This window comes from Ambystoma mexicanum, chromosome 13, assembly GCF_040938575.1.
Source record: "Ambystoma mexicanum isolate Mex_15411 chromosome 13, UKY_AmexF1_1, whole genome shotgun sequence".
Lineage (NCBI taxonomy): Eukaryota > Metazoa > Chordata > Amphibia > Caudata > Ambystomatidae > Ambystoma > Ambystoma mexicanum.
The window spans coordinates 773,964,834-773,984,320 of record NC_090938.1 but is presented as its reverse complement, the minus strand read 5'-3'; positions in this window follow the sequence as shown (position 1 = coordinate 773,984,320).

The following is a 19,487-nucleotide window of genomic DNA, read 5'->3' as shown; positions in this document are numbered from 1 at the left end:
ATTAAACTACTGAACAGATGGCAATATGACCCGCGTAGGCTCTCCAAAGTGTATCAGTCATCTAGTCCACTGTGTTGGCGGGGATGTGGGTCCACGGCAAATTACTGGCACATGTGGTGGGATTGCCCTCAGATTAAAATATATTGGAACAAAGTGCTGGGATGGATCAGGGACCTAGATGGGATACAGCGGACAGCGGACCCCTATCTAATTCTATTTGGACTCGGAAAAATCGAGGATGAGCTGAGAAGGGTCACAGATATAGCAACGCAACTGTTGTTAGCCGCGAGGGCCCTATTGACTATTAAATGGAAATCCCCTGTAGTCCCCACCGAAAAAGAATGGGTTAATGTGACCTCCAACATGTGCACCATGGAAAAAATCACAGCATCTATACACGGGAAAGTCACGCAATGTGACATCTTGTGGCTGGAATTTCTCAATAAATATATGCCGGGAATAGTACACTAACACTCAGCGCATGACCAGTGCTATGACCCATTCCCACGAAAGATTACCAACCAACAATGCACATAACCGCAGACAGTGAGACATCATGATAACCTCCTGAACAAGGTGGTCCCCAGAGCTTGACATACCCATCAACCAATCTTCCAAACACTAGACAACACATCCCACGGCAACAGTTTACAAAGTCTTGCGGGGGGGGAGGGAGGGATGGAGGGGAGGGAAAATGGACGAAGAGCCGTGGATGTTTATTGACACTCTAAAAAGGAATTACAAATGGACGGAACGGAACACAAGGCTTTTGTTGAAGTGTGAAACTGAATCTTAACTGTTTTTTCTGTTGAACAGCAATATCTGCTCTTTTGTTGTGATTGTTAACCTAGGATGTTAAAGCTGTTATCTGTTTGAAATAAACTCCAAAAAAATCAAATTTAAAAAAAAAAGGTTTCTGCGACCCCAACTATGCGGATGTTATTTCTTCTGGACCTTGATTCGAGGTCCTCACATTTGTTTAGAGTCTTTTGGAGGTCCCCTTTCAGCTGTGCAATGTCTCGGCTGTGCTGTGTTATCACGTCTTCATTTGTACTGATCCTATTTTCTGCATCAGTAATGCGTGTGCTCTCCTTGTCCACTCTTGCTTTCAGGGAGCTGATTGTTGCCACAATGTCATCCAATTTACCATTCACTGTTAGGAAGCCATTTTGAACCATTGTCCTTAGTCGGTCTTCCCTCTCGTCTGCTGAGGTTTCGGGTTGACTGTCCATTGTCATTTGTGGTTTTGTGGCCGACCCATGAGGCTGAGAGCTGGCAAAGGAGTCCATTGGACTGGTTTTCTTGGCACCCACCCTTTTCTTTTTGTGGCAGCCCATATGGTAGGTTGAGTGGTTTGTGTTCTCCCACGTCCCTATGTTCTGCGGGTCTATACTGTCTGGCAGTCTTGGGTGGGTTGTGGTATTGTTATATGTGGTGGCAATGTTCCTTTCTGCTACCCGTGTGGGGCTTGTATAGATCAGCCACAGTGGTATGATATTATCCAGGTTATGCTGGGATGCCAGTTGTTATGGCTGGGTTGCGTGTTTAGGCCACCGGCAGAAGTGTTCGGACTCTACCAGTTGTTGAGCACTGTTATTTCAGGTATGGCTCTGTGGCCAGATGAGAGATCGCAGAGGGTGGGTAATTGTCTGTTCAGTTCAATGCTAATTGGTGTTTGCAGCATGTGTACAGTGTGCTTGCTGTGCTGTGAGCCGGGTCCTCCCACCCTCTAGCAAGGGGTGTATGCGTCCCCCTTCAGTGCTGCGTAGTGTAACATCTTGGTTAATCCCAGAAGGCCAGATCAAACAAGTATTGGGCATGCACCCCGTACCTTTGTATCTCTGGTCTGTGTCCCCACCGTGGGGTTGGCGTATGGTCCGGCCTCGGGGGTAACAATATCACCTGGGTGTAGCAGATCTCCCGCGGTTGGTATGCCTCGAGGGCGGGGGTCAGTCTTCGTTGGCTGAGGGGTCCTGTGAGGGGTTGACAGGGACCCGGAGACAGTGGGAAGCACAGACGTTTCAGCAGCCCCAATGTCTGCCTTATTGCCATTGTTTGTCCCCAGTTTCTTCCCAGGGTGGTAGTGCAGGTGGCCAGTGCAGATCGATGTAATACTTGGGTTCAGTTTAGGTCGCACTGAAGATATAATAGCTTCCCTGCCGCCTGTCTTGTTGACTCTCAGTGGGTAGAGAGTGCGTGGGATGCGATGGCTGGGTCGGCTAGTATGGATCACTTTTGTAAGGGGCTATGGACCTGGGTCTCCCCGGGCTGTCTCGTGGCGTAGGGCAGGCGTGATGCAATTCCCCACCTCCGGGATGGTGCATGAGGGTCCGCTCTCCGCAGGCCACCTGGTTACTTCACGTGCACGTAGTAGGGATCGCCCTCCTCCTGCACGTCCACCCCGTCGTGAAGCAGTGATCCGCGTGGTGTGGGGCCACACCAGCACCAGTCGCTTAGGACCGCCGCGTCCCTAAAGCGTATGTGGCTCCACTCAGACCATGGGTCTGTGCTCCTCCAGTGATCGTGGTGTGAATGGAGGGCCGCTCGGCTGCAGGGGGTTGCCCTGCAGCGCACTGCCCCGGTAGTGCACCTCTCTGGGACTCCACTAGTCCCCCGGTGTCTGCTGCGCAGTTCGTAGCGATGCGGAAGGGTCTCGGTATACAGCCGACGGTGAGACCGAGCGCCAGCCCCCTCAAACGCCTCCCCTGGTCTGCTCCGGGGGTGCACACCTGCGGCTTACTCTGGTCAATATGGAGTGCTAGTTGGACTAATCCTCCCATGCTACACTGGGCTCCCTGGTGTTGTGGCAGCACAGTGTGTCCCCTCCCCCACTCGGCCCACAGCGGGTACCACGCCTCCGGAGTGCCGTAGTTTTCTCGCGGAGCTTCACCACAGGTGCGTCCTCACCGCTCCCACAGCGCAGGTTCGGAAGGCAGTATCTCGGAAGGGTGGGCCGTTTTTTGTAAGGCTTTGACGGATCGGTGCTGCAAATCTTCCGCTGTGTTTTCTGGTGGCTAGGTGGCCCCTGACAGGATTAATTTTGTAAACTGATAGTTTACGGGCCGGAGCTCTCCTCTCAGGCAGCCATTTGCTTGGTGCGCAACAGCGTCCCCGAGAATCTCTACATTCTGATACATTTTGAATGAAATATCCCTGGGGAGGACAGGGTGGGCTTGGGAATCTCTACATTTTGATACATTCTGAATGAGAGACCCCGGGGCAGGAAAGGGTGGGTTCAGGAATCTCTACATTTAGATGACAGATTCTGCAGGAGAGACCCCCGAGGAGGAGAGGGTCGACTCAGGAATCGATACATTTTGAATGAGAACACCCCAGGGAGGAGTGGGTGGGCTCAGGGATATCTACTTTCTGATACATTTTGAATGAAAGACCCCCGGGGAGGACAGAGTGGGCTTGGGAATCTGTACATTCTGATACATTTTGAATGAGAAACCCACAGAGAGGAGAGGGTGGGCAGAGGAACCACTACACTCTGAATGAGAGACCCCTGGTTAGGAGCGGGTTGGCTCAGGAATCTCTACATTCGGGTACATTGTGACTGAGAGACCCCTGGAGAGGAGAGGGTGGTCTCGGGAATCTCTACATTCTGGTATATTTTGAATGAGAGACCCTCAGGGAAGAGAGGGTGGGCTCGGGAAGCTCTACATTCAGATACATTTTGAATGAGAGATCCCTGGGGAGGACAGGGTGGGCTTGGGACTCTCTACATGATGACACATTCTGAATGAGAGACCCCTGGGGAGGACAGGGTGGTGTGAGAAACCTGAAGGTGTCTCACTTATTAGTCCCCGGAGATCTGTCATGCAGGTGGCCAGGACACCACCATCGCTTTGGCATCCAGTTCCTGGGGGTGGACCAGTGCGGGAGGATCACCTGGGTGAGTGGTCTTGGGGGAGTGGAAGTGGGACATTGAAGGGTGAGACAAGGTATCCCCTTCCACATAACACATTTTCCCCATCCTACTCTGTAGGATACCTAGAAACTCAAACCCCCACCCCGTTTTTTGACACAAACACTTTCTCACAGACCAATTACCACGAAAGATAAGGGACTAACAGCTGTATACCTGACAAGTCCCAACACAAGAGTCAGGCAGAGTCAAGCAAATGCCGCTAATTAAACACACACCTGACTGCCTTTTCCCTTCCCAATAGGGATAAAAGGCAGAGCATGAGAACACACTCTAAGCAAGGCCAAAAGCATGAGGAAGCAGCGATTCCAGGACGGCAGTTCAAAAGAAGGAGAAAGGCGGCGAGACCCGAAAGGACATCAAGGAGGGAGTTGCCCTTGCCCTTTTCAACCCAGACCCGCAAAGCCTCTGACAAAAGAAATATAAAACTGGAATCGCAGTTGGCGAATGGTGTGATGGATTTCAGCGGTACATGGAACCCACTCGTAGTGATTGTCAGGGCGGGGAGACGAGGTTGCCATTTTGGTACCATCCTTGATTCCAGTGGCAAAAGAAACACCAACGAGTTTGGCACAGCCAGTGAGTCGGAAGAACCGGAAAGGGGGCCTGACGGTGTTAGGCTCAAGGTTGCAGTGGCAAAATTAAGAAGATTAAAGCTACAAAGCTCTTTTGTGATCAAACTTGGTACCAGAGATAGAATGGTCCGGCGTCACGTGGGCACTCATTACCACCTGTCCTGAACAAAGAGACTGTGTTGAACGGAAAAGGTATGGAAACAACAAGTACCAAGAGGCCATAGGGAAGGCTGACGTGAGTTGTCAAGGTGGTCATATAAGGGTCCAGCCAAATCCCTTGTACAATCGAAAGTCCTTGTCATGTTGATAAATCTTTAAGTATCCGAGGGAATTGTGAAACAGGTGTTTGAGGGCATGCTGTGGCAACCCGTGGGTGTGTGAAACCCGCACTTGTCATAGACACTAAGAACGACGCATCGAGACCCGATCGCCCTTCGGAAGTCTCTGTGAGTGAAGTTGGCAAGTGCTTTGGAAGGTCTGAGCTGGGATGAGGGGGACCTAAACTAGCTGGATGTTTAAAAAGACACTGAGACTCTCTGATATTACAAGTAAAGAGATTCTGATGATATGATAGGTTATTTATAACGTGCTTAATACCCAGAAGGTGGACAAACGTGAACCCAACTGAGGGATGTCCACAGCCCGACTGAGGGAGGCTAACGTGAGAAGGATCGGAGCCCGGCTGAGGGGGAATCACGGGTGAAGAGTAATCGCCCGACGTAAGGAGAAATAGAAGGTACTTTTGTTTTGTCGTTTTGTGATACATCAGGCCCTCTGAAGCCAGAGACTTTGCATGAAAGAGTCTTGGACACAGATGGTCCTGATATAAAAAGAAACCGGAACTGTAACCTTGTGCTGGAGAAGCGCAGGAGTGTGCTGTGCTCACGAGTCCCGTCTTGCCCCGTGCTAGAAAACGTGGGAAAGAGAGACCCTGGCAATAACATCCTGACATCATTTTGTGAACACTTCTTTCTTTCTTGTGAACATTATCCCACACATATTTTGTAACATAGCAGTAAGGATTGGCAATAGGTTTCTTGGTATAGGCCTTTTATATTTGACTAGACTCCACTTGGACAGTATTATTATTATTTCATGGTCGTAGCTTGCTCCCATCTTAGAATTAGGTTTAGATTAGGCGTTTATCTCACCGATTGTACAGTTTAATAAACACCCTTGAACTGTGATCACTTGTGTCTGTCTTGCTTTGATACCATGCCTTTCTTACAGTGGGCACAGGGATATCTACATGCTGATACATTCTGAATGAGAGACCCCCCTGGTGGAGAGGATGGACTCGGGAATCTCTACATTCTGATACATTCTGAATCAGAGACTCCCGGGGAGGAGAGGGTGGGCTCAGGGATCTCTACATTCTGATACATTCTGAATGAGAGACCCCCTCAGAGGAGAGGGTGGGCTCAGGAATCTCTACATGATACATTCTGAATGGGAGACGCCCGGGGAGGCAAGGGTGGGCTCGGGAATCTCTACATTCTGATACATTGTGAATGAGAGACCCTCTGGGAGGAGAGGGTGGGCTCAGGAATCTCTACATGATACATTCTGAATGGGAGACGCCCGGGGAGGCAAGGGTGGGCTCGGGAATCTCTACATTCTGATACATTGTGAATGAGAGACCCTCTGGGAGGAGAGGGTGGGCTCAGGAATCTCTACATTCTGATACATTCTGAATGGGAGACGCCCGGGGAGGCAAGGGTGGGCTCGGGAATCTCTGCATGATACATTTTGAAGGAGAAATCCCTGGGGGGGCTGGAGGGGAAGAGGGTGGGCTCAGGAATCTCTACATGATACATTCTGAATGGGAGATGCCCAGGAGGAGAGGGAGGGCTGGGGGATATCTACATTTTGATAGAATTGGGGGTAAAAGGAGGATTGCCCCCGTTTGTATTGCTTTGCTTTCATATCTTTATGTTTAAGATTTGGGGGGGTTGGCATTTTGGTAAATTAAGTGTAAGTATAAGAGGTCGAGATTCAGGCAGGTGATCATTTCAAGACGACTTTTAGGACAGGTGAGATTTTAGTAGGTGATTAAAAGACGGATCACTTTTTGACATATATTTTTCATTGTATTTGTCTACTGCCTATTTTTCACTGAGGTGGGGGTTGGAAGGGGAGGGGTTGGCGAGCTGGGGGAACAAGGATATTCATGGGCCTCCACCCATATTTTACCAAAGGAAACCATGAAAATCAAATCAGTGATGAAAAATGCCCTGTAAAACAAACAGAACCCACAGGGATGGAATTTAACTTCACAATTCCTGGGATGAGAGCGGTGCCTTTAAAGATACCTCTCTCTTCCAAGTCCTTCCCAGGAAAAAACTGCCAGGGACATTTTCATGGACACTAACAGGGAGAGCTAACTTCCCATTAACTATCTGAAGGGAAATGTTAGCGACAGGGAAGTCTTAAGGGGGCACTAGAAAACGTAGTGGCCTGCAGAGGACTATTTGTTAGAACCTCTGGCCCAAAGAAAGTGCTGTCAATAACAGTGACACTGGAAGTAGTGTCTCTGATTCCAGTGGTAGGGTGGCTGTGCACTATAATGGAATAGACATACTACGTATTGGAGGGAAATACCCCTCTCCCTGTCCCCTTTCTGGGACTTGACCCTCCCACATTAAGCAAAGCTGAAAACATCTCTGGGATGTCTGCACAAGGGCAAGTCTCCCAGTGACCAGAGGCCATGCTTTAGGCACTCTGCTCAGCAGTCTCTTTAGGACAGCTAGGCTGACCTCTGGGATGGTCAGTTTTTCCACAGTCCCAGCAGGTGCTGGGGAGTCTGGGAATTACTGAGGAACCACCACTCACCTTAGGGTTACTGGTGCCATCCTTCTTTTTGGACCCAGCCACGAGGGGTTACCCACTTCTACTTTGAGGCCCTGTAAGAAGGGAGAATGTTGGCCGGCCTTACCTGTCCCCTGATCACTGTGGTGAACTCGGTGAGAGACCCACAAGTCAGCCATCTTTGCTAGTTCCCTTGGATCACTGATGATGGAATTAGCTAAGTGCTAATGCAAGTCAAGGAAGTAGGCATACAGGGGGGTATATAGGGTTAGACTGAAGTAAGGGCCCCGCACTGAGTTTGAGAGAGAAGGGAGAGGCTTGCAAGGGGTAATGTAAAACCCAGAGTCTCTATTTTTAAATCACACAAAGAAATGCTAAATCTCCCAGAAGTTAAGATGGAGCCGGGGTCTGTAGTGTGTAATAAATGTGAGGAACAGAGGACATCCACCGGGATAAAATTGAGGGCACATCGAGGGCACATCAAGGCAAGAGGAGACATACCTGCCCAAGACATTCTTCACATCCTAGAAAGAGAAAGAGGACAAGATAAATAGTCATCCCACATTGTTCTAAACGTTGATTTCCATTTTACAGAGAGTCTGAGCTGTGATTCAAGGAAAGAGTTGGGTTGCCTCATTATCGAGTCTAGGAATCAGTTGAGCCTTCTGGAAAGTTTCTGGTCAGACAATGCCAAGCTGCGTGTCACAAAAACAGACACTGACCCACCCCCTATCCGGTGTTTCAGAGTAATGGAAGCAAAACGTCACCCAAAACCTTGAAGGTGACCTACTGTCCTCTCGCTTTAAAGCCATATCCTGGGGTTTCTAAACAGTTTCTTCTGAGCTGCTGGTTTTGTTGACACACTCTGCCAGCTTGGCATTACTGAGAGGTGCTGAGGTGGCACTTTGCATCTGCAGCACCTACACAAATGGGAATGAACATGACATACAGTGACTTTACAGGCATGCCAGGCACTAACTGGCATTAGAGGAGTTTGAAACTGCACTTTACATATGATGGCAAGAACTGCACAAATGTGAGACTGCACATCCTGCACTCAGCATTAGAGGGCATTACTGGGGCATTTGGACTAGACTAGCTGACCTAGCGCTCTCTCTCTCTGTGCGCTGTCTCACTGACTATTTCTCTCTAGATCTATGGTATGATGCACGCTCTCTCTCTCTCTCTCTCTCTCTCTCTCTCTCTCACAGTGCCGTCTGTTTTTCTCTCACCCCATTCCCCATCGCTCTCCCTCGCTCTGTGGACTCTCTCTCTCTGCCTCCCCCTCCCCTCCCCCCCCATCGTTCTCTCTCTCTTTCTCTCCTGGCTCTCCGTCACTATATATTGCTCTCTGTGGGCCTCTCCCTCTCTCTCAGTCTCTGTGGTTGTGCCACTCTCTGCAGGGTGTTGTGTTAGTGGGCGAGAGCAGTCTCTCATGCTGTCCCTCTCTCTGTGAGGTGTATTGTGAAGTTCACTTTCTTGGTTCTCTCTGTCTGTACAGTGTGGTGTGCTCACTCTGGTTCTCTCTGTCAGCGTGGTTTGTGCCTCGGTTAGAGAACAGAACCTGCAAGATAGCACTGGTGTAGTCTGGTGTGCACTCTCTCTCAGTGTCATTGCAGTCTAGTTTTCTCTCTCCGTCTGTCTGTATCCCTCTGCTTCTCTGTCCCTTCTGTTAGGCAGAATCCTGTGCAGTTCCCTTAGGGAACACTGCAAAAAGATTAAGACTACAGTAGTAAGCAGTAAACCCAATTGGTAGCAGTCTGCACCACCCAGATTTACCTGGTAGCTGTGGCTGAGCAGTCAGACTTCTCTCAAGAAGAGTTAGGCAGTATGTAGAGTATACACAATAGGTCCAAAAGTACTGTAGGGCTAACAAACACTGACCAGAGCTTTGTATAAAAGTATAGAGTTATTTATTTAAAAACACACTTGAAGTAATATACTAGGACTCTCAATCAAAAGCAAGTTAAAACACAGTCAGGTAAAGTATACACACCTCCCTTAATAACTATCAGACAAGTCAGGGTTAAAGCACACTATTTGTTAAGACAGAAGTGAGCGCTTAACCTAGATGGCATTCCAATAGTTTAGGTTAAAAAGGGAGAGAAAAGGCAGAGCATAAAATAAAACAGTTCCCAACACTTTTTAAGAGTTCAGAGCAAGGGAAGAAAGGCAGGTTATACTGTAAAGCCAAAGTTCATAGGCCAGGCCCACTTTAAGTGGAGCAAAGCAAAATGTGCCCAGGATCACACGGTTTAAAGTGCACTAAAAGTCTTTGCAGAGTGTCAAAAAGAGGTTGGTATAGTTCAAGAAACAAAGTTTAGCAGGTCTGGGGCCAACCCAGTATAGAAGTCAAGGATTTAAGGGTCACCTTGAGCAATCTGTAGAAAGGGAGGCCAGGCAGGACACAGTACCTTAAATGGGAAGGAAGCTCCAGCGTGGGCAGTTGTTTCTGGCAGTGGTTGCAGTTTGTTGTTCCAGCCAGAGGAAGAGAGGCTCTGGTCAAGGAGGAAGTTTGGAGTCGTTGCACTGCACAGGGATGAAACCAGCCGCGGAGTTCCTGATTAAAAGGTGTAGTCCTTTTATTCGCGGTCAAAAGTGATGCGCTTGTCTATCCGGCCGCCGGGGTGCTTGGCACGGGTGATTCGACCAAGTAACGTCTTTGGAAGCGAAAAAGGGCAAACTGGTTGGTCCCACCAGCTCAAAGGGAGAAGACTCTCCAGCAGAAGATCTTCCCTGTCGTTGGAAAAGTGGTGAGTTCGTTGCAGCAGGGCTTCACCGGTGGTGTTGTTGGGTTGCAGGTGGCTCAGCTTCTTCCTCGTCGGATTCTTAGGTCCTGTGGTGACTTCTGAAGTTCCAGTCCCAAAGGCCCTGCTTTTATGCAGAAAAAACCCCATTCATCAGCCTAGCTGTCAATCACACATGCTAAGTGGTGAGCCGAGCGCTCACCACTGGGCCAATCAGAGTAGAGTGCGACTTGGGTTGCAGAGGCAACGCAGTCCAGGGTGCCTATTCCCCCCCTCCACCCCTCCCATGGAACCCAGACAGAGTGGCACCACTTGAAGGGCTTCTGTGGAGAAGCCCGCCAAAATAGTGGAACAAAGGGCTCGACCATGGTCAGAGTTACAGAGACGGACACAAACGCCATTTTGGAACCGAGTTCTGGCAAAAAGACCCAACCGGGGAATTAATATTAGATAAATAAACCGGTGGTATCTTTAACATTGCACCAAAAAGTGGTGCGTTTAAAATCAATGGGAAAATCCCATAGAGAAGATTCCTGTGGAATATTTCGCGTGGTAACCACTGCCACCAGCCAGAAACTCGACAAGGGGGGACTGGACAGTGCCCTCTTGAAAACAGACCCAGGGGCAAATATATTAACCCCTTCCAGTACTTCCACAATATTATGGTTTGTACTGGTTTGGTTCAGAATTTTGGACTAGTAAAGCCAATGGTGACTTTACATGCCCTGGGAGACAGTAGTCAGTCCCAGGGTATGGAGTCTATGTTTGGGGGTCACTGTGACACCCCTGTGTTACTGCACTGAGGGTGCTGTGTAACACACATAGGAAAAACAGATTATACCCTATGGAGTAAAAAGGCTACCCCATAAGCACATAACAAGTCAAAGACATACTTCAAATCATGCCTAAGAGTGGGAGGAAAAGAGTCTCACTCTTAGCAGGAGAAAAAAACAAACCCCAAAAATCCAGCAAAGCTGCTGGGGGACTCACTAGGTTTGGGAAATTAGCCTTGAAAGAGAATTCTCCCTAACACCTTCCACCCCCACCAGACTAAGGGACAGGAGGATTGAATCCACTCCTGGATGAGTCTCTTACCTCTAGTAGGTTACAAAAATCCTAGAGATACCATCAGCATTTTGGTGGTGACACCCTGACCTTTGCTTAAGTTGAAACTCAAAGGTTTTCCTTTGTAAGCTATGGGACCCACACATCCTTTGAGAACTATCTTTCTGCTTAAAGTTATAGGGGATCTGGTTGACCAGTCCCTCAGAAGTTGGTACAACTTCTGAACCTGTGTTAGGCTTTTTCAAGGGGTCCTTATAAATGATTCCCTTAGATCTAGAGGGGCCTCCAGAGTTCCTCACCACCTCTCTTGTGGGAGCAGGTTGGGTCTCAGGCCTCTTGGTTGGAGGGGTTGGGGTTAGGCAATCTACCTGCTTCCCCTTCCTCTTATATCTAACCTTACCTACTTTAGGAGTTTCCCCCCTAATGTAAGTATTTGGGTTGGAGTCTTCTGTGGAAGGTCCAACAGTCTGAAGGCTTTGGGCCTTAGACTTTTCTTTTCTGGTTTTCCACCAGCACTGAGAATTACCAGTTCTCTCAGGTCCAGATAGTGGCCTAGTTGGTCAATCCACCTCTTCCTCAGAAGCAGGGGGAGTCAGAGTGTCAGTAGCGCTCTTGCCCTCGTAGTGTAGCCGAGGAATTCTTCTCGCCAATCTACCGAACTAATTGATACAATGAACAAGCAGAACCATTGATTGGCGGAAAGATGGAGTGCCAACGATGAACCCAGAACAACAATGGACAGGATACTGGGATGAGACGTCTTCTCAAGGTGTACAGGCAAGACCCCCAGACAACTGCAAGAAGAGCAACAATCACAATGGTGCAATTCGAGGCAGTAATTCAAACATCAAGAGAGAAACCAAACACTAACCTGTGCAGTAAGAGGAGTTTCCGAAAATCCCCAGAAAGGAGAAGAAGTAATGTGGATGGGCTTGTGGCAAACCAAAATTCGAAATGTCATGGAAACAACCAGATAGTGAAAGCAAACAGGAACCAGGAGGAGAAATCCAAGCAGAGGTCCAAAGTGCAAACACCTAACCCGACGGCACGAGGACGCCTAAGGGTACATTAAGGCAGTCTCTAGTCCGTGTACCACTGATGAAAAGTTCCCAAAGCAATCCAAGCAAGTAGAAGTTCCAAAGTCCCAATGCAGGAGTAATGTAGAATGTAGTGGGAGATAGACGATGAACAATCCTGAGGCAGTTCGGAAGGAACCGCAAGTGGGAAAAAAGTACAAAAAGATGCAATGCGAGGCAAATCCAAAGGCGGTCCGAGGTCGAAATACTAGGCTGGCAGCAAAAGTACAAAGGAGCAATGCAAGGCAATTCCGATGGAGGTCCGGGTCAAAATACGGGGAAACAAATCGGAGAAAAACAAGGACAGAACCTGGATACGAGATAGCAAGCCGCTAGAATACAAGATTCAGAAGCACCGGCATAACGTACAGGCGTGGCTTAAATAGGGAGTCACATGAGCACAATACATCCCTCAGCGTGCACGGTGAAAACTGAATGCCGTGAGAGGACGCCAACGTCTCCATGCCAACTTCCAAGCTCCCGGCAGACAAGGTCTTAAAGGAGCAGTAGCCACCGTTCTTTGGCATGTACGAGACCCATAAGTCTCACGTCTCGTGGAAGCCGTGGAAGCTGGATAATTACGCCATCCTAACACAGATGAATTCTGCCAATACCTGACAGTTTCCTTCCCCAAAGAGGCCCCTACCTTCCGAGATTTCCAAAAACGGGACAACAAAGCCGGGGCATGTAGGTTCTCAGTCGGTTCCCAGGTGCGATCCTTCGGACCATACCCCTTCCAGTCAACATAGTAGTGTCTTATACCGTTCCGTACCTTGGTGTCCAAGATCGCCGAAACCTCGTACTCCATTGCATCCCGAACTCTGACAGGCGGAGGATGAGAGGGGAGTCGGGTATCGGGACGGCACGGTTTAATCAAAAACACGTGAAACACAGGGTGAAGTTTCCATGAACGCGGGAGAACCAAACGCACCACTGCCGGGTTAATGGCATGCGATATAGCATATGGACCGACGAAACGTGGGAGCAACTTCTTCCGACCAGGCAAGCGTAAATGGCGAGTAGATAACCACACATTCATGCCCGGGTGATATACAGGAGCGGGGGTACGATGCCGGTCTGCATAAACCTTGGTCCTGTTCTGAGCATCCGCCAACTGTTGTTTGACCTGGACATGGGTGCTGGAGATGTCCCTAACACAGGCAAGAGCAGCAGGGTTATGTGTTGGCAATTCAGGGGCAAGAGGTAAGGAACGCGGATGTTGTCCATGAAGGGCAAAGAAAGGAGAAACCTGCGTTGTAGAATGAAGCGAATTATTTTTTTTTTTTTATTGAATTAAAGTGTTTTTGGTTAATTAAAACCTTATACACTACAAAATTATTACATCAACCATACATGATTACATATTACACATAAAAAGAGAAACATTAACCAACTAGTTTATAATCAAATCTTATTTACAATCTAAAACACGTTACAAAACACATCGCATTACTCGCTTCCAAATATAAAAGGCTGCCCCAATAAAGACCTTAATTTCTCCGTCATAAATGGCTGACCAAAATTGGTCCGATTCAATTCTTCGCATATCCCCTACAAAATTTGAATACCCTTTATTATAGTATTCCTTTAGATTAGGGCATAGGGTTAAAATATGTCTTGCTGTCTCCACCTCTATATTACAGTGTCTACACAGTCTTTCTGCACGGGGGATTTTTGTTCTTGCCCCGATAATTTCATTACAAGGGAGAGTATTCAAGCGTAATAGTAGAATGAATCTTCTCATAGCTTTATTTCCCGTGTTAAGCAGGTACTGTCTTGGTGTGGCAGGCTTGAGGCCTTGAAGAGCATAAATGGAATATCTAGACTTTGTATGTAAATAGGATTGATTTTCACACAGATCCCAAATAAAAGCCTTATCTTTAAGGTTCTTCTTAATATACATTAAATTATCTTTTCCCATATTTACATTATATCCCAAGACTTCTAAAAATGATAGTACTATTTTTTGTAGGTTTAAAAAATAGGAATTCTTAGAACTGTATTCACTTTTATTTAGCCCTATAAGGTTGAGCAAGTTTCCTTCATCGCCAACCCCCAAAATTATTCTAAAATAAAGTTTGCAACATTCAATTTTCCACAGGGTCGAGAGTGATATAAGCCCCAATTTGCATCTTATCGCTTGTATTGGTACTGAATTGGGGAGTCCTAGGGCTGGTCTCCAAATCTTCCCTTCAAGTAGGTGCAGTTTACTCAGATATTTGATTTCTACTGTTTCCAGCGCATACAAAATTCCAGGAATAATACAACTTTTATATATCTCAAGCAGTCCTTCTATAGAGTGGCCACCTTTACTGGTAATATAATTTCTTATGACTTTCCATTTCTTTAATATTTTTAGATTTACCGCCTCTTGGAAAAAATGTATTCAGGGATTGCTCAGAATCGGCATCCCCAGATAGGGGTAGGCCTCCACAACCTCCAATTTTATAGAATTTATCTGCCATCTAGAGAGAAGTTTTTTCTTTTCCAAATTGGTTGCTCCAAATACCATTACCTTAGTTTTATTAATATTAATACTTAGGTTATTCTCTTCAGAGTACAATAATAATCCATTTAACATTCTTTGCAACCCTACTGGCGTTTTATCCAAAAGTACGGTGTCATCTGCATACATAAGGCCACAAATGGGTTTTTCCGCTTTTATTGGTGGGAAGTTATTAATAGTGGAAAAGCTTTCCCACATATCTGAGACATACAGGTTGTATAATATAGGAGATGTCACACATCCCTGCTTCAGTCCAGTGTTAGTAGCGATATCTGGAGAGGTCATCCCTCCTTTACCCAAACAGATTAAAACAGTAGTATTCCTATACATTTCCTTCAAAAAGTGCAAAATTTTGGGGCAAATATTTTTCTCACTTAGTTTCTTCCACAAAAGCCCCCTATTGACACTATCAAAGGCTTTCGAGCAATCTACGAAACACACATACAGTTTTTCCCCCTTATCTTTGACCCTGCTATGATGTAATTCAGCATTGTTAGGTTATCAAGGGTACTGTATCCTTTGCGAAAGCCAGTTTGCAAGGCAGGCAGAAGTCCCTTTTCCTCTATCCAGTTGTTTAAACTCTCCACTAAAAGGGAGCAAAAGATCTTACAGCTACTATCTGCCATGGCCAGCAATCTATAGTTATCGGGCAGTTTTCTATCCCCCTTTTTAAAAATAGGGACCACTATTGCTTTCCTCCAGCTATCCGGTATGCGGCCTGTCCCCCATATACCGGAAAAAAGCTGTAACAGAATCCCTGCCCATTTCATAGGGTTTTGTTTAATAACAGCATTAGCCAGCCCATCCGGGCCTGGAGCACGTGAGGATTTCATTTTTGAGATCACTTTCTTAATATCCAAAATACCAAAGGGAATAGTATCTTGGTCATATAGATTTATCCCAGTGGGATTAGCAGACATGTCACTAGTCTTGAAGTAGAGGTCGGTAATATATTGCTTCCATGCATCTTGACTCACATTTGTATTTTCTCTACAATCCCCGTCCATCAGGAATTGTCTATATAAATACCAAAATTTTTTTGAGTCATGAGTTTTGCATATCTTATATAAGCACCTCCAATTAACATTATTGGTATTATACTTATAATCCTTGATCCAATTTTTGTACTGAGTCTTTATGTTTCTAATTCTCTTACTTCTCTCTTCTTCATCCAAGTCATATGTCTGCTTAAGTTTACTAATCTCACCCATCATTTCTTTTTTTCTATCATAGATCACTTGATCATATTTGTGGGAGTGATTTTTACCCCTTATGTTTTTCACAATAAACTTGCTGTTTGACCTCCGTATTATACCCAGCAGATTAGTTATAGGATAGAGACCATTCAATGCAATATCTTGCCCATCTATGGGTAGACGATCAAACAGCTCATTAAAGATGGTTAAATTTTTGTCCAACCAAGTAATCCTATTTCTGCCAGCTGAGAATTGTATATTCATCACATTATTCACATCCCATTTCTTTTCCAAACCATTAGTAAATACACCCCTAATGGGTGTATGGTCACTCAGAGTGGTATCAATATGTTCAAAAGAAATAGTGGACAGGTTTAGTTTTTTGTTTACAAACATATAGTCTAACCTATAGCCTACCTTCCCATTAGTCCAAGTTACCCCCATGCCTGGCCCTATATTCGGTTCTAGATATTCGAGATCCCAGCTAGCCATAAGGTTCATCCACCGACAACCCTGCATAGTCTGTGTATTTAGGCCGTCCACCAGATTACCCTCTTTAGTTTCCAAAGATGCAATGATGGCCGTTTCATCCCACAATTCTTTGCACCTATTCATCTCCCTTATGGCGGAATCACAATGGGCATTAAAATCACCCACTATACAAATATCGGACTCTGGAGATTCCTGAATCCAACTTTCAATAGTGTGGTTAATATAATCCCCAATTTCGTGAATATCTTCCCGTTCCGGTTGGGAGTAGATGTTAATAAGAAGGAAATTCCCTAATTGATTTCCCCTATCTATGATAGCACACATAACATTAGGTAGATTTCCATGCATCTCATACTGTTTAAATGAGAGATGATTTTTTACCCCAATACATAGCCCTCCATAAGGCCTGCCTTTTTCACCTTTATGGGCAACTTTGTTCCAAATGCTATATCCATCTAGTAGAATTTCCCCAGTTACCCAAGTTTCTTGTAAAGCAAAGATGTCACTCTCCAACAACAATTGAATGCTTTCCTTATGTAGTAGAGATTTAAAACCTCTACTATTCCAAGAGAGGAGACTGAATGTTTTAGTACATACCTTATCTCAATTTTGATTTCTGATATTTGTCTCCGATAAGTTAACTTGTGCATTTATATTTCCTGATTCCGTAGTAGTAGGAGGGACTCCCACACCTTCCATATTTTTATTTTTCCTATCATTATGAATAGCAGAGTGGCATATCACAATTTCATAGTTATTGTCCCATACTCCATCAGAGTATTCTCTTATGAGGTCAACAAAAACCGCAGATCTAAATTGGACAATAACCCAGTTTTCCCAGCTTCCATATTCAGGAAGGATAATAGATTCAATATCCCCTGAATTAATATTTTGTAGCTGTGGGATCTGTGACAGTTTATTAAGTAACCAGGCCCGGTTTAGGAAAGGGCTTTTATCTGTGCAGGATTGTTCTGTGATTCTAATAATTTTCCCCACTATAAGTTGATGTTCTTCATTGTTTCCCACACTATTTACCCTGATTGTTTTTTGCTTACTATACATAGCCAGTCGTTCCATCTCTTTTGTATAAATTTCCCTTTCCTTTTTAGTAAGGGGCATGATGTTATTATTATATGGGATTTCAACATATTTAAAGTTATTTTCTGTAGGTGCCATATCCTCAAGTTCACTTTCCTCAATAATATCATCCTTGCCCTTTAACCAGTATTCTAGCCCCTTACTTTTAATTTCCCCTTTTTTCCTTTCATCCGATTTCTTCTGGTATCCCAAGATTTCATAGTGGTTCCCTACTTCTACACATTCAGAATCTAATGGGGCAGTGTTAGCAAGAGCCATAGAATTTCTTTTCACAGTTTTATTTGCTTTAGTCTTGGCTATCACCATCCTATTGCGAGGGTTATTTTTATTATTTTTTTTCCTATTTCGCCTAGTGCGCCTCTTAGAGCCTTGGGCTAACCTTATTTCTATCTCACTCGTACTATTATTGATCTCTTCGACTAGGTTTTCCCTAGGGTTGAGTAGTTCCGTACGGGAGGTATTAGGCTGTATCATGGTATTCTCATTTTCTTTTTGAACTGCCAGAACCAACTCACTCAAATCTCCTATAGCATCATTTGGCTCCATGGTATGCCTTTTCCCCTTATAAAAATCATTGCCACAGTATTCCTCTATCATAATCCCAAATGATCTGATATTATCAATATTCTGTAGTACCAATGATTTTGTGTCACTCTGTTCTTTAAGCAAATTAGTGCAAATGGTCAAGAGAACATCCATCATGGTAGTTAGGGCATCTAATTTCTCCCCTGATTTCAGTGAGTTTTCACTCCCCCTACTTCTATTACTGTTTTCAACAATTTCAGATTGATTTCCCCTAGAGTGAGATGTCTCATCACACGAATTAAATTCATCTTCTCTGTGTGCAAATTTATTCAAATCTGGGGAAGCTGACAAATTAGACCCGATTATGTTGTTCATATCGGTATCTTCAACTATAGAGATTTCCAGATTAGTACCAGTTCCCATAGATTGTCGCCTGAAGTTATGTACTAGTGTCAATAGCGAGTTATTATCTATCACAGAGCTATTAAAGGGGGGGGGAGAGGTTCTATTTTATCAGATACCGTTACTTTTTCTTTTATAGTTAGAAAACTGAGTATTTTAGGTTGTTCTAAAACACCTTTACCTTCGCCAGTAAGTTCATTCTTACCACCCTTCTTAGATTTTTTCCCATAACCAGGCTTCTGAGTGGCTAAATTGGTATTCGGTGTAGATATATTATTCTTCCCCTTTTTAGTTCTCAATTTATGAGATTGTGTACTCGGGGCCATATTAATATAGCACAAAGGGGGAAATATATACAAATAAAATATAATAAAGGATAAAATAGGATTAGTATTATTATATGTTATTTGTCCTTAAGAAGTCACATCACCATGCGATCTAAAAAGTAGAAATATTAGCTCAGTCCTACTCCAACAGGGTCTTTAATATATATGGCAGGACTCAGCCAAGTCAATGGTACAAAAAACACTGCACTAATTAATAATAAACAGGGAAGAAGAAAGAGCCTTCGCAGTCCCTATAAAGCTTGAAGTGATTACAGTGATCAAATAGAGGACAGATCTAAAGAAGGGCAGCCAGTACCATCAATTAATATGTAATCGAGTTAAAAACTAGGAATAAACAATTTCATATTAGTTATTAGTTAAGGACAGGTGGGTTAACTTACTTCTAGACCTAGTATTGTTTTTTCTTTAGCGCACTCCACGCATATAACAGCCTTATAACAGCCGGCGCCCTTTACCCCTGACGGGCTTAACGCCGCGAGAGGGTGCGTCGCAACAGTTTAAGTTCCCCTCAGAGGGTCACGTGATCCTCCACGTGACCACAAAAGCCACGCCTCCTCCAGGAAGCGTGAAACGGCAAGAGCAAAATGCTCGCAATGCCGTGGGAGTTCTTTAGAAGGGCAGCGCTCAGGCAGTAGCGTTATGTCCACAGATTAGAGGCCCCACAGAGATGCAGGATTATCAGCGCTCCGGCGCCACACAGCAGTTTAAGTTCCCCTCAG